General features: G+C 45.8%; 1 protein-coding gene across 1 annotated transcript in view; it reads right to left on the bottom strand.

The window, feature by feature from the left end:
* Window positions 1-3,369, bottom strand: part of LOC144805961 (uncharacterized) — a 64,781-nt gene extending 61,412 nt beyond the window's left edge. The window contains exon 1 of the mRNA XM_078672425.1: window positions 3,261-3,369. The gene's annotated coding sequence lies outside the window, so the exon portion shown is untranslated. The remainder of the gene's footprint in view (window positions 1-3,260) is intronic.
* Window positions 3,370-14,836: the final 11,467 nt, after the last annotated feature.

The following is a 14,836-nucleotide window of genomic DNA, read 5'->3' as shown; positions in this document are numbered from 1 at the left end:
CCGTGATCCGAGGTAGTGTCCAATGACTAAACAGCCTGACATCATGATCCGAGGTAGTGTTCAATGAATAGACAGCCTGACACCATGATCCGAGGTAGTGTCCAATGAATAGACAGCCTGACATCATGATCCGAGGTAGTGTCCAATGAATAGACAGCCTGACACCATGATCCGAGGTAGTGTCCAATGACTAGACAGCCTGACACCATGATCCAAGGGAGTGTCCAATGACTAGACAGCCTGACACCATGATCCAAGGTAGTGTCCAATAACTAGACAGCCTGACACCATGATCCGAGGTAGTGTCCAATGACTGACAGCCTGAAACCGTGATCCGAGGTAGTGTCCAATGAATAGACAGCCTGACACCATGATCCGAGGTAGTGTCCAATAACTAGACAGCCTGACACCATGATCCGAGGTAGTGTCCAATGACTGACAGCCTGAAACCGTGATCCGAGGTAGTGTCCAATGAATAGACAGCCTGACACCATGATCCGAGGTAGTGTCCAATGACTAGACAGCCTGACACCATGATCCGAGATAGTGTTCAATGACTAGACAGCCTGACATCATGATCCGAGGTAGTGTCCAATGACTAAACAGCCTGACATCATGATCCAAGGTAGTGTCCAATGACTAAACAGCCTGACATCATGATCCAAGGTAGTGTCCAATGACTAGACAGCCTGGCACCATGATCCAAGGGAGTGTTCAATGACTAGACAGCCTGACACCATGATCCAAGGTAGTGTCCAATGACTAAACAGCCAAACATCGTGATACGAGGTAGTGTCCAATGACTAGACAGCCTGACACCATGATCTGAGGTAGTGTCCAATGACTAGACAGCCTGACACCATGATCCGAGGTAGTGTCCAATGACTAGACAGCCTGACACCATGATCCGAGGGAGTGTCCAATGACTAGACAGCCTGACACCATGATCCAAGGTAGTGTCCAATGACTAAACAGCCTGACATCATGATCCGAGGTAGTGTCCAATGACTAGACAGCCTGACACCATGATCTGAGGTAGTGTCCAATGACTAGACAGCCTGACACCATGATCCGAGGTAGTGTCCAATGACTAAACAGCCTGACATCATGATCCGAGGTAGTGTCCAACGACTAGACAGCCTGACACCATGATCCAAGGGAGTGTCGAATGACTAGATAGCTGGGCCAGTCAGGTTGTCTGCTACATGCTGGTGTGCTATAGAGAGCTGTACCCTATCGAGCTCTGTCTCCCCCCGTTTTGCGCATGCGCAAGAATGGTGCGCATGCGTACATTACGGCACATGACGTGGCACCACGCCCACCATCATTCCGTGTACCCCCTAAAGTTTCGCATTTGCGCATGCTCTATTCAAAACATGTCCTGGCATTGGGTGCTGCTGCTGCGCTGCTGTTCTGCACAGGCGAGAGAGGGCAGCTGCAGGAGAGAGTGCTGCAGGACGGGGAGCCCATGGGAGGGAACCTCAGCACTCCCGCAGGCTACTGTGGGGGCGCCCGCACACACGCCCGAGGAAGGGTGGGGGCGCTACCGTGCACCCTCCCTGCTGTGCACCCCTGCCCGGTCCCTCACACCACCTCTGACGGACGGTGAAAGGCTACTCTGGGGGTGCCCCCACACATGTACGAGGATTGGGGTCTACAGTACACCCCTGCCAGGGCGGAGGATGGGGAGGCACTCAGCCCGGTCCTCCCCCACCCTTAAAGGATCTATGTGGGGTACCCCCTCGGCTCTTAGACAGTGCCGAGGATGGGGGCCCCCACCCGGGCGGCACACTACTCGCCTCCCCACACTTCTGAGGACGGTGAAGGGCTACTGTGCGGGGCCTCAGGTGCCTCCCCCGCTGCCGTAGGATGGGGGGGGTTCCTGCGAGCGAAAAAGGGGCTCCTCGTGTTTGTTGGGTGGGTGGGCGGGCATTCACTATCATGGTGTGTGTAGGGGGTACAAAGCTCGATGGGGAAACAGCGGCAGATAGGCCGAACCTATCAAAATCTGCACCCCCTAACCGTAGGGGGTACAGAGCTCGATGGGTGTACAGCGCTCCTTAGAACACCGGTGCCACGGGGGACGCCACATCCTGTTGCCGAGTGGGGAGTTTTGAGGAAGCTGTGTCTACGGGCTGGCTGGTTTGCGGGTGGCACTGCAAATTGAATGATGGCACCGCTTGCAACGCTGCTGCGGGCACGTCGCAGCAACGCGGACCGCCGCTGTACTTGTAGCTCAGCTGTAAACTTACCCCAGCCAAAATTATTGCAGCCGACTTGACGATTACAAAATAATAAAGTAATTACGGCCTCATTCAGACTTCAGCTGCCGAGCTGCCAAGCTGTTGAGGTGTCGGAGGATGTGTCACCACTGACCCTGCAGCCAACTACCCAACTTAGATTTCACCTATCAAAAGACGTGAGAACTTTTATTGAAATTTCTCAGGGTCTCCCAAGCAAATGTGCCAGGGCGCTCACTGTGGAGATTCGGTTGGTTTTTTCAGGAGACCCCAGAGTGAAGGAGGTTTTAGGCAGGGCCTTATTTCTTTCTTTCTCAAAGTTTTATGTTGCACGAACTTCACCTGAAATCAGGTATTGGAGCACGTTACACGAGCACCAGTTGCGTTACACGAGGACACATTCATTTTTGTTAGGCACGGGGCGATTAAGTGATTTGCCCAGAACCACAGGATGTTGAGTGTCGTTGCCAAGACTCGAACCCGATTTCCCAGATTTGAAGTCCACCGCCCTAACCGTTAGGCTACATCCTCTTCTCTCTTTGATGCTATTCAGCCAGTGCTCCAAAGACACTGGGACTTTTCGCCCCGCCCATGCTTTCTTTGCAGATGTTTATTTGGCTCAAACCCGACCAGTTACATTACAAGGACACATTCATGTTTTGCTGGGCGCATGGAGATGAACTGATTTGCCCAGAATCACAGGATTTTGAGCCGGCAGCGCTGAGACTCGAACCTTGCTCCCAATGCCAAAGTCATAGCCATGGATCCTTTTAGAATGACCAGCACCACCATGTTCTGCATTATGGATGCAAACCAGAGCAGATTTGATTTCCATTCTTATGTAATGCAGCAGCTGACGCCCCACAGCCCCCCGAGGCTTCTGTGACGGTGGAGCTGCTGCAGATTCAGCACTGAACACACAGAGGCGCCCAACCTCTGAAGGAGGGGGGCAGAGTCTACCCCCACACACACTTCTAAGCAGACACGTCATGACCCCCACTTATGCTGACGTCATCCCACCTGTGTGTGTCCTCGGCAGCTCTGCAGCGCCTGCCCGCCTTTGAACAGTCTTCGAAGCGCTCTCCCGCCGGGGAGCGGAGCCATTCCCCTGCGCATGCGCAGCTAGGAGTTCACGAAGAACAAGACTGAGCATGCGCAGCTTGGAGTTCACGAAGAACAATAACTGAGCATGCGCAGCTCGGAGTTCACGATGAAATATGACTGAGCATGCGCAGATCTGAGTTCGTCGGTGAACAATGACCGAGCATGCGCAGCTCGGGGAAAAAGACCCGTATCCCTGAGCATATGTAGGAAACCAGGGCATCTTTGTATCTGAGCGTGGGAAGGTCAACGTCACTATCTTGTACCTGTGTCTCGCTATCACAGCATTCACGGTTTACAGAGCCTAACAATAGAGCATGCGCAATCAAATGTCATTGTCTTGTATCAGTGTTTCAGTATTTACGCATGCGCAGTCGAATATCCACGTCTTGTACCAGGCCATGAGGGTCTCACTATGTGAGCATGCTGTAATATGTGTACACGCGCTCTCACACGAGCGCAAGTCAGTATTAATCTACACGCGCATTTGCATGCGCGCATGTTTACTTTCAAAGTCAAATGTTATATTGTGTATTTGGGTTTGAATATGCATTCTCGTGAGGGCGATCTAACTCTCTGGTATGGACAGTTTCCTTTATCAGTTGCTGTTCATAGCCCGGAGAGGAAGGACGCACTCCCGTGGTGTTCTGTTTATCTACTTGAATAAATCCATTCTTTTAATCTACTGCTTCCTTTGGATTACTTATTCTTGGGAAAACCTCACCTTTACATTTGGCGACGAGGATGGGATGGGCTGTTCACCTTTCCCTGCTTGTTTAAGGAACTGGAGCACGATCGTTTACCAGAAAACGATTTTACTGGCTTTGAAAAAAGAAATAAAACTATCCGGAGGACATTTCTTCTCTTTAAAGGAACAGTAAGTCTAAATATTTTTCTACTTACTTCCTATTTGTCCAAGAGAAACTAAGCACTTTATTTTAAATAATAACTTAAACAAAAGGAAAAGTTTAACCTCATTCATCAACTTAAATTCCTGTTTTTCAATGGCAAAACAAGAAATTTTTCAACTAGAACATTTTTTACCTCATCAGGGTAAACCCAAAGAACCCTGGAAACTATGGATAAAATCTTTTGAAAACTATTTAGTAGCCATTGACGCAGAGGATTATTCTGCTAAGCGCAAACTTGCTATTTTATATAATTTTTTGGGGAGAGTTGGACGTGAGACTTTTAATAATTTGCCAGTCACTATTCCACCACCAGATGGAGGTGAAGGATGGAATATATATACAGATGCTATCCAGAGATTAAATAAGAAATTTTTGGAAGAGCCAAGTGTTATGCTTGAAAGATTTAACTTTAGAAAAAAGAAACAAAGTTCAGATGAATCCGTAGAAGACTATATATCAGTTCTCAGGAATTTAGCATCTGAATGTAACTTTGGTGCAGAATTGGATTATCACATAAGAGACCAATTTGTTTACTCTTGTTTTCATAAGAAGATACAAGAAAGGATTCTCAGTTGCAGAGACCCAACCTTGACTGAAGTCATTATCATAGCAAAAGGAATAGAGAGATCCATCATCACCTCTTCTTGCTTGAATCAAGACAACGTTTCGCATATTAATGTTGTTGAACATGATGCTTCTGTTAATAATATTGCTTACAGATCACGTTTTTCAAAACCTTTTCAAGTGAGACAAAACAAAAATCCATCATATTGTTACAGGTGTGGATCTAAAACACACTTAGGTGATAGTCCCATTTGCCCAGCCTTAGGCAAAAAATGTACTAAATGTGGAAAAACTGGTCATTTTTATAATGTGTGTAAAAGCAAGAGACTTGTCAAAGTCAGTTCTCTAGATACTAGAGAAATTTCAAATGAAGATTCTACTGAACATGGTCTCATTCTTTCTAATAGTATGGAAAGAATGATGCTGTCTGTTGACATTGATATTATAGATTTAAATTCTTCTTCAGAGAAAAAGGTCAAAGAACCGTTAGCTGAATTCATTATTGGTGATTTGAAATTAGAAATGATGGGTGACTCTGGAGCACCAGTCACGATCATTTCTGACACTTTGTTTGAGAAACACTGGCCTGGTAAAGTATTAGAAGAATTAGATATCATTCCCAAAGGTTATACGGGTAAAAAAATTGTAATGTATGGATATTTCATTGAGTTTGTGTCTGGTTTTGGGAGAAAAATTTCAACGAAAATTTATGTTGCACTTAAAGGCAAACTCATTATTGGATGGCAAGATTTAGCCAAGATGGGCTTAAAATTAGTCCCTGGTTCTGAAAATCCCATTCAAATTAATGATGATGTTGCTATTAATGTCATAGATTATGTTACTATTGATGTCATAGATAGTTCAGTAACAAATGATGCTTCTTCCATCACAAGTAAAATTTTAAATGAATTTGCAGATGTGTTCACATCACGCATTGGTAAGATTACCAAAGTGGAACATTTTATAAAGCTAAAAAAAAATGCTATTCCCATTGTACATAAAGCTAGGCCCATTCCCTTGAGCGTGAGAACTGATCTAAAAATTTTACTTGATAAATTGGTGGAAGAAGAGATCATAACTCCTACAGACTCCTCTGAATGGGTGAGTCCCATTGTTATTGTACGAAAAAAAGATAATTCGATTCGTTTGTGTGCTGACCTGCGCTCACTTAACAAAAATATAGTGGTAGACTGCCATCCACTGCCCAAAATTCAAGATCTTTTATCGAATATTGCAGGCTCCACATGTTTTTCTATCCTGGATTTGAAATCCGCGTACCATCAAATTCCTTTATCCACTCCTTCTACTGACCTGACAACCTTTATAACACCTTTCGGTGCATTTAAATATCTAAGGTTACCCTTTGGTTTAGCCTCTGCGGCAAGCGTGTTCCAGAGGTTCATGGATCACATGTTAGCTGGTATTGCTTCAGTTCAGGCTTACCAGGATGATGTCCTCATTTACTCAAAAAACAGAAATGAACACATTGCTACCCTAAGGAAAGTACTTGAGAAATTTAAGGAATTTGGAGTTACACTTGGTACAGATAAGTGCAAGTTTATGGTTCAGTCACTAGATTATTTGGGGCATACCATCTCAGCTTCTGGAATCAGTCCCAAATTTTCTCTTACAAAGGCCATTGATGAAGTAGCTATTCCCAATACCAAAGATCTACTTAGGTCTTTTCTGGGAATGACAGAATATTATTCTAGATTCATTTCCAACTACGCCCAGGTGGTTCAACCATTACGACTCTTATTAAAGAAAAACATTCACTTTACATGGAATGATGATGCACAGAATGCCTTTGAATTAATTAAAAAGTTAATTCTTCAGGCTCCTGCGTTATCACCATTTTTACCTGGTTACAAATGCATACTAGCGGTGGATGCGAGCCAAAAAGGTTTAGGAGCTGTCTTATCCCAATGGGTGAATGGGAAAGAGTACACTGTTGGTTTCTCTTCCAGATCCCTCTCTATTGCTGAATCTAACTATAGCACAATAGAGAGGGAAGCCTTGGCTTGCACTTGGGCTGTAGAAAAGTTTAGGACTTTTATTTGGGGTACCCAATTTGATATTCTGTCAGACCACAAACCCCTAATTCATTTACTTTCAGGCAATGGAACGGGTAAAGCTTCCTCAAGGCTGGTAAGATTATTATCACGCCTACATGAGTACAATTTTGTTATCAAGTATATCCCAGGTGGTCGAAATGGCAGAGCAGATTGTTTGTCAAGATTGTCCTTAAAAGATGACTTTTTACCTTCAAGGTTTGATGACGTGGAATGCGTTGTTGCCACCATAGAGGATGTTATCACTGATCTTCCTCACATAACAAAAGATGATTGGTTAAAAGCGGCTACAGAAGATTCTATGCTTATAGCTGTTAAGAATATGATTTTAACTGGCTGGCCTAAAGAGAGGTCATTACCATCTCCACTAAAATCGTTTGCACAAGTTAGTGAAGAACTATCTATAGTTGAGGATTTAGTTATGCGTGGAGACTTAGCTGTACCTCCTTTTTCTTTACGGAAAATAATTTTTGAAATAGCACATGAGGGCCATTTAGGTATAGGTGCGACAGCTAGAAGATTGAAAGAAAATTTCTGGTGGCCTGCCCTAGAGTCTGATGTTACCAAATGGGTAAATGCTTGTAGCACATGTCTGGTCTCAGACAAGCACTGGAAGATTGCAAAACTTCCGTTACACAACGTACCAACGCCTGAAGAAGCTTGGTTGAAAGTTGCAGTAGATTTTGCAGGCCCCTTTGATCTACTGCCCAATAATAAAAAGTACATCTTAGTATTGGTTGACTATTACTCAAAATGGGTGGAGTTTGAGTTTTGTTCTTCAGCTTCTTCTAGTGCTGTGATCAACTTTTTATCTAGAATTTTTATGACTGAAGGTTTTCCCAAGGAGGTAGTAACCGACAATGGTTCTCATTTTACCTCGACAAGTATGGAAACATATTTTTTGTCTCATGACATCAAGCATTTGAAAGTTGCTTTGTATTCTCCAGCAGCTAATGGTTTAGTCGAACGCATGAATAGAGTCATAAAAGAAGGAATACAGACAGCTTTAGCTGAGAGGGTTCCTGTGGATGTATTTCTTAAAAAGAAACTTTGGGCATATCTCACTACCCCACACACGACCTCTGGAGTTTCCCCCTTTAGACTTTTAAGAAAAAGGGATCCAAATGGTACCTTGTGTCCTTCTTGGATCAAGGATTTAAAGAAAGGCGACAACTCATGTTTGGTTTGTAAGGACAAAGAAAGAATGCTCAAGAGTGTGTCTTTCAAGCAAGCTGCTCAGAAAAAAAATTATGATGGTAAGAAATGTAAAACTGATTCTGATTTTGTAATAGGAGATTGGGTTTTGATCAAGTCTCCAATGAAAGTAAAGAAAGGCCTTTCCAGGTTTTCTCTTCCAGTACAGGTATTGAAGACTTCAAAGGGCTCTTTGTTTCTTGGGCAAAAAGGTTGGTGGAGTAAGAGAGTTTTGGTGAAATTAACGCCAGATCAAGCAAGAATGATAATTGATAGAAAAGAGGTCTTAACTGATGATTTACACTTTTCACATTTTTTGGAGGATTTAGGTGTACAAAAAGAGTTTCCTCTTGAACCTAATTTTGAGCCTGAACGTATAACTGTACAAAATGAGTTTCCTCATGATCAACTTGAACAGTGTCAGGATCCAATACCGTCAATTAATTCTTTTAATACCGATGTTATGTGTACTGATCAAGCAAGACCAACACGTAATTGCTCCTTTCCTTCTAGGTACAAAGATTTTTATTTATCTTAACTGTCTTCATTTCTTTATGAAAGGGGAAGGGTGATGTAATATGTGTACACGCGCTCTCACACGAGCGCAAGTCAGTATTAATCTACACGCGCATTTGCATGCGCGCATGTTTACTTTCAAAGTCAAATGTTATATTGTGTATTTGGGTTTGAATATGCATTCTCGTGAGGGCGATCTAACTCTCTGGTATGGACAGTTTCCTTTATCAGTTGCTGTTCATAGCCCGGAGAGGAAGGACGCACTCCCGTGGTGTTCTGTTTATCTACTTGAATAAATCCATTCTTTTAATCTACTGCTTCCTTTGGATTACTTATTCTTGGGAAAACCTCACCTTTACACATGCGCAGTTGCTGTCCGAGGCGGTGCTAAAGCGGGTGTACGGGCGGTGTTCTGGCTGTGCGCAAGCGCAGTGGTAGGGGTGTACCCTGCTTCCTGGTCAGCTTCCGCCTGACCTTAGGGCGCTGCTACAGACAGTGAGGACCAGGATCACTGTCCAGGGGTGAGTGCAGCGTCATCACTGTGTGTGTTTATGGGATTTCACGAGCACCAGAGAGAGCTGAACCAGACCCAGGCTGAGGGGGGTCACTGGACACGGGGGGGGGGCAGAGGTGAAGGATTCTATGGGCCCTCAGGATGAGGAGGGGCAGGAGGTGAACAGGAGGGAGGTACAGAGGTAAAGCTGTGTGTGACCTCAGGGGGGCAGAAGGTGATCTGGGAGCAGGAGGGGGCGGTGCAGAGGTAAAGCTGTGTGTGACCTCAGGGCTCTGGGGGAGGGGGGATGGCTCCGTTGAGTGTTGGGGTCATCCGAAGACCCAGGTCTTGAGGTCCTTCATGAACAGAAGCAGTATAGGGATTCGCCGGAGGTGATGGGGGAAGGTGTTCCAGGTCTTGGCTGCGAGGTATGAGAAGGACTTTCCTCCTGTTCTGGCCTTGTAGATGCATGGGACGGTGGCCAGAGAGAGGTCAGCTGGTCAGAGGTGTCTCTTGGGTGCGTGGAAGGTGAGGCGTTTGGTTAGGTATGATAGTCCGATGTTGTGGAGGGCCTTGTATGGGTCAATGAAGAGCTTGAAAGTTATTCTTTATTGGATGGGGAGCCAGTGGCGATCTCAGAGGTGTTGGGTGATGTGGTGGGGGGGTGCAGAGGTAAATCCGTGTATGGGGTCTTTGGGATGAGGAGGGGCAGGGGGAACAGGGAGTAGGCAGGGTTGATGTAGAAGTAAAGCTGTGTATGAGGTCCCCAGGGTAAAGAGGACCATAGGGTGTTCAGGTAACAGGCGTGGCTGTGGAGAGGTAAAGCTGTGTATGGAGTCCCCTGGGTCGGGAATGACAGAGGGTTATCGTGGGAGCAGATGGAGGTGGCGCAGAAGTAAAGCTGTGTAGGCGGTCCTTGGGGTGGGGAGTGGTAGGGGCTGATCTGGGGATTAGGCGGGTGGTGCAGAGGTTAAGCTGTGTATGGGGTCCTCAGGGGAGGGAAGGAGCAAAGGTAAAACTGTGTATGGGGTCTTCGGGATGAGGAGGGGCAGGGGTGAACAAGGAGTAAGAGGGGCTGGTGCAGAAGTAAAGCTGTGTATCAGGTCCGCAGAAGTGGGGAGGAGCAGGGAGTGATCTGGTAAGCACGCAGGGTGATGCAGAGGTAAATCGTGTATGGAGTCCTCAGAGGGAGTGATCTGGGAAGCTAAGCTGTGTATGGGTCCTCAGGTTGGAGAGGAGCAGGGGGTGTGGAGGAAACAGGCTGGGTGGTGCAGAGGTGAAGCTGTGTATGAGTCCCCTAGGGTGGGAAGGAGCAGCGGGTGATCAGTGGAGCAGGCAGGATGTTGCAGAGGTAAACCTGTGTAGGATCATCAGGAGTGGGGAAGGGCAGGGGGTGATCGGGGAGCAGGCTGGGGTGGCAAAAAGGTAAAGTAGTCTCTGGGCTCCTCTGAAGAGACTGGGGAGCAGGCGCAGCTATAAAAGTTGTGTCTGTTGGTGGCTGGGAGTGAGTAGCTGCAGTTCAGGAGGGTCCTGCACAATGCAGCGTGAGGATCGTGTTTAAATGCAGACAGTTAGAAATCCAGCCACCTGCCATTAACCAGCCCTGAATGTGTGAATAAATACTGCGCTGTGTACCTTTTAGGAGCATTTTCCCTGTGTGTTTATTGCTTTTATTAAGCCTGTTGAAAAAGTTCTGATGTACTGTTATAGCAATGGACAGAGGACCAGGAAGCATAGGAGTTGCTTAGAATCCCACAGTTTATATAACCAAAGCGCTTCAGCACCTCGTCAGGGGCGCTAGTTATACAATTCTACTTCAGGACTGGAGGATCAGATTATTGCTTCTTTTTTTTACTGGAAAAAACATAGCAGCCAATGAAAAACATTTTAACATTCCACACAAAACGACATTTCTCATTATATTTTGCATACAGCCACCAATCATGGTCTAGGAGACCATATGAGAGTCATCATCAACATCATAAAAGCCTCTTTCTTTGCTACTCGCAGCTGAGATAAGTGGCACTTCTTTTCTGATAATGATTGATGTGTATGTGGTATACTTTTTATTGTACTTTGCATAATTGTTCCTGGCAAGCGCTTTCCCCGCGCCCTATCTTGTGGGTGAAAGAGCTGCCTGCCTTTTTCTTGTCTCCCCTTTGGGAAGTTTTCCTTTGTGCACCCGCTTCACGTTGCGGCCTCTGTCGCACTGGTGGCTCATGCCCTCCCGCTTTAAGGAGAGGTCTAAAATTGCCTTTTTTGTTTTGCTTTTTCTATCACTCTTCAGAGTGTCTTTTATTATAGTGGTCTCCCGTGTAACATGCATCGGTGCCTTTCCTGATATCAGACCCGATATTAAAACAGATCCATGAGTAGACGAACGTGCATAGCCCAAATGGGCTGGTTTTGGATGTTTTTGGGCTATGCACGATCCTTCTAAAAGTAGCCATAGCGGTTTTCGGCGCTCGGCTTACCGCTGCATAACTGAATGCAGTGTGATCCTGGTGCCGGCTTGGTTGCATTGATGAGGCTGTCCTGTGGACTTCTGGGGCTGCTATAATTTGTGACTACAGCTGGTGCTGAGGAGCTAAGTGCTGGAATAATTGTTGATCCGTGTGCATGTTGGATGGCTCGTTGGTTGGATAGACTTGGCATTTACCCTTCATTTATTAATAAATATAATTAATAATGGAAGATTGGGTTCCCTTTGAGGAGGAGGAGTAAGAGTGCTATTATGAGGAACAACAGGGACCCCTTTTGGAAGATAATTGAGTTGACACTGTGGATGCTTCTGTACAGCAGTCAGTCAACAGGGCTATTGAGACTGCTGTCCCCATTACGGTGAATCAGGCTCTGGATACTGCCCTTAAACCTATCACTCTGTAATTAGACCGTTTTGTGAAACAACATGTCTTTCAAAATCCACCAGCACCAGATCCCCAAGCAAGTTCTTCAGAGGCGCCCAGTAAAGCTAAAGCCAAGTCTTCAGAGTGGCTTCACGGAGGCGTTATGATGAATCTACTTCAGGGTCATATGGGTAACAATGGTTATTCAGTCCCCTCGTCTTCCGTAGTTGCACAGTCCATCGCAAAGATACGAATCATACTGACACGAACATTACGGATATGGATTCTACCCAATCAGATTATGGTGAACCACCTAAGAAGAAAAAGGCAAAGAAATCTGCCTCAGCTGAGCCCCCTGTTTCCGTTCTGAGTACCTCCAATCCCTTTACTTTCAACCCTCTGTATATAGTCAATCCCCATTCATCTATTGAGCCACTGTTCCTGAAGTGTCAGAGTACCTTCATGAGAATCTGAGAAAGAGTTTTAATAAGGAAGTGTGTAACCCCCTTCAGGTACTGAGACCATAGAAGTAAACTAAGGCATGCTAACATTCTTGAAAACATTTGCAAAGAATCCGAAGAAGGGTACTGACTGCGCCTGAAGCAGCTGACAGGTAAGTTACTGGACTTGGCTGGGCCTTTAACTAAGATTTTGGAAATGGCCTTTATGGCGAAGGAAACAGCTAATTCTGTGAATCCTGATATATTAGCAGACTAGACCAAACAAGCAATATGTTTATTGGGGAACGCAAATTGCGCCGTGTTAACTGAATGGTGTAAATCGTTCTTTGTTTGAATGGACTCTAACCTTACTGAGCTTGCTTTGGCCGAAGTGGGTCCCTTGGCTGAAGGCAATCTCTTTTGAGATAAATTTGTCAAAGACGTGTCTAAATATGTGGGTACTTTTACATCACTGGATAAAGCCAAATCCAATGTCAAAAGGATCTTGCAGGCTGGCCTCCTTAACCGGGCTGGACGAGGCAGGGGCCACTCACTAGGCCATTACTATCATCCAGGTCACCCAGAGGTGGATATGGTCACAGTAGAGGTGATTGGCATTGCATCAGGGGTGGCACCTTCTACCCCACCCAGCACATTTTCTCCAGATGCCACTTCAACTGAGGCAGACATGGAGCTTAATTTCAGTCCCAGAGTTCAGTAGGCAAGAATTCTCGATACCTCAGATATGCCTTTGGGGGTGAGTCGGGTTAAGTTTTTCTTCCACATATGGAGGACTCTGCCTCAAGATGCATGAGTTTTGCAGACAGTTCTGGAATTTAATCTGAAGTTTTATCAGACTCCTCAACAAGAGTTTCCTCCTTGGCAGTTACTTTTTCCCAACAAGAGTGCTCTTTCATAGATGCCGAAATAGAGGATCTGCTGCAGAAACATGCAGTGACGAATTGCAACGACAGCACCTGCAGTTTCTGTGGCAACGTTTCTTGGTTCAGAAATGGAGCAGTGGTCTGAGATTGGTGTTCAATTTAAGAGATTTCAATCATTTCATAGTGTACAAATATTTCAAGATGGAGGGCATCGATCTGTTAACAGAACTGCTACGGAAAGGGATTGGATGTTCAGTCTGGACCTCAAGGATGCATATCTGACCATTCCCATCTTTCCTTCTCACCTGCAATTTCTTCAATTCCGGTGGAATAACAGGTGGTTGGAATATTTGGTCCTTCCTCTTGGACTTTCTTCGGTACTATGGTGTTTAACCAGGTGATGAAGCTGGTGATAGCCAATCTTAGGGAACAGGGAATACGCGTGATAGTGTACTTGGACAATATTCTCATCATGGCCCAATCACAGTTCTTGGCCAGTCTTCATTTACAGATGACAACATTTCTCTTGTAAGATTTGGGTTTCATCATCAATGGAACCAAGTCGATTCTCTTACCGTCCCAGACAATAGACTTTCTTGCGCGTTCGATTCACAGTCGGCACAGCTGAAGCTTTCCAAAACGAAATCTGAAGAAAGAACCGACTTCGGTTCGCTCTCAACAGGTGGTTTCTATATGAGTGATTGCCCATTTGACGGGCCTGTTGGCTTCTTCAATCCAAGCCATTTTTCAGGTCTACTTCATTACCCGTCTCTCAAGCGGTGGTTAAAACTCCAACATCTCCAGAAGAGTCTTTAATATACAGATCAGATTCCTTTGACAGAGGAAGTATGGAAAGAAATTCGCTGGTGGTTGGGTCATGTGGATGTTTAGAATGGCAGGGCCATCTTCGGGTCCCAACCGCAAGTACCTACCGTTGGGGCTGGGGTGCATGTTGGGGAGAGATGGCCATCGGCGCCAGGTGTTCTCTCCAGGAATTGTCTTTTCACTTCAACTGTATAGAGTTGTTGGCGGGGTCCTTTGTGATACAGAACCTCTCCCCAAGCAGGTGTCTTGTTGCATCCCTCTCAGGATGGACAAATTATCTGCAGTGAGATACATTGTTGGTTGGGGATACAAGGCCGTCCCTGTTGGAGATAGCTAAAGACTCCGCTGTCGCGGACTGGAATTCCAGTAACCTGACAGACTACAGCAACTGGCAGCTCCAGCCGTGTCTGTACCAATGGATACAGGTGATTTGGGGACCTTGTGCGACAGATCTGTTCGCCTCCAGGTTGAAATACCAGTTACAGTTGTTCCTCAGTTAGAGGCCGTATCCGCTAGCGAGAGCGACGGATGTCTTTTCACAGGACTGGTCAACAAATATGAACTATGCATTTCCCCCGTTTATTCTCATTCCCAGGGTGGCAACCCAAATCAATCGTCAATCGACACAGATAGTGTTTGTAACTGCTCTTAGGAAATCCCAGCCTTGGTTTCTGATCCTATTGGAAATGGCGGGCGATTATCCCTGGTTCCTGCCTTTGTCTCATCCGATGATACTATTGTTCTCGGGAG

Source organism: Lissotriton helveticus, assembly GCF_964261635.1.
Source record: "Lissotriton helveticus chromosome 1_1 unlocalized genomic scaffold, aLisHel1.1 SUPER_1_unloc_36, whole genome shotgun sequence".
NCBI classification, from domain to species: Eukaryota; Metazoa; Chordata; class Amphibia; order Caudata; family Salamandridae; genus Lissotriton; species Lissotriton helveticus.
Note: the sequence above shows the minus strand (reverse complement) of the source record. Positions and strands in the feature narration are given on the sequence as shown.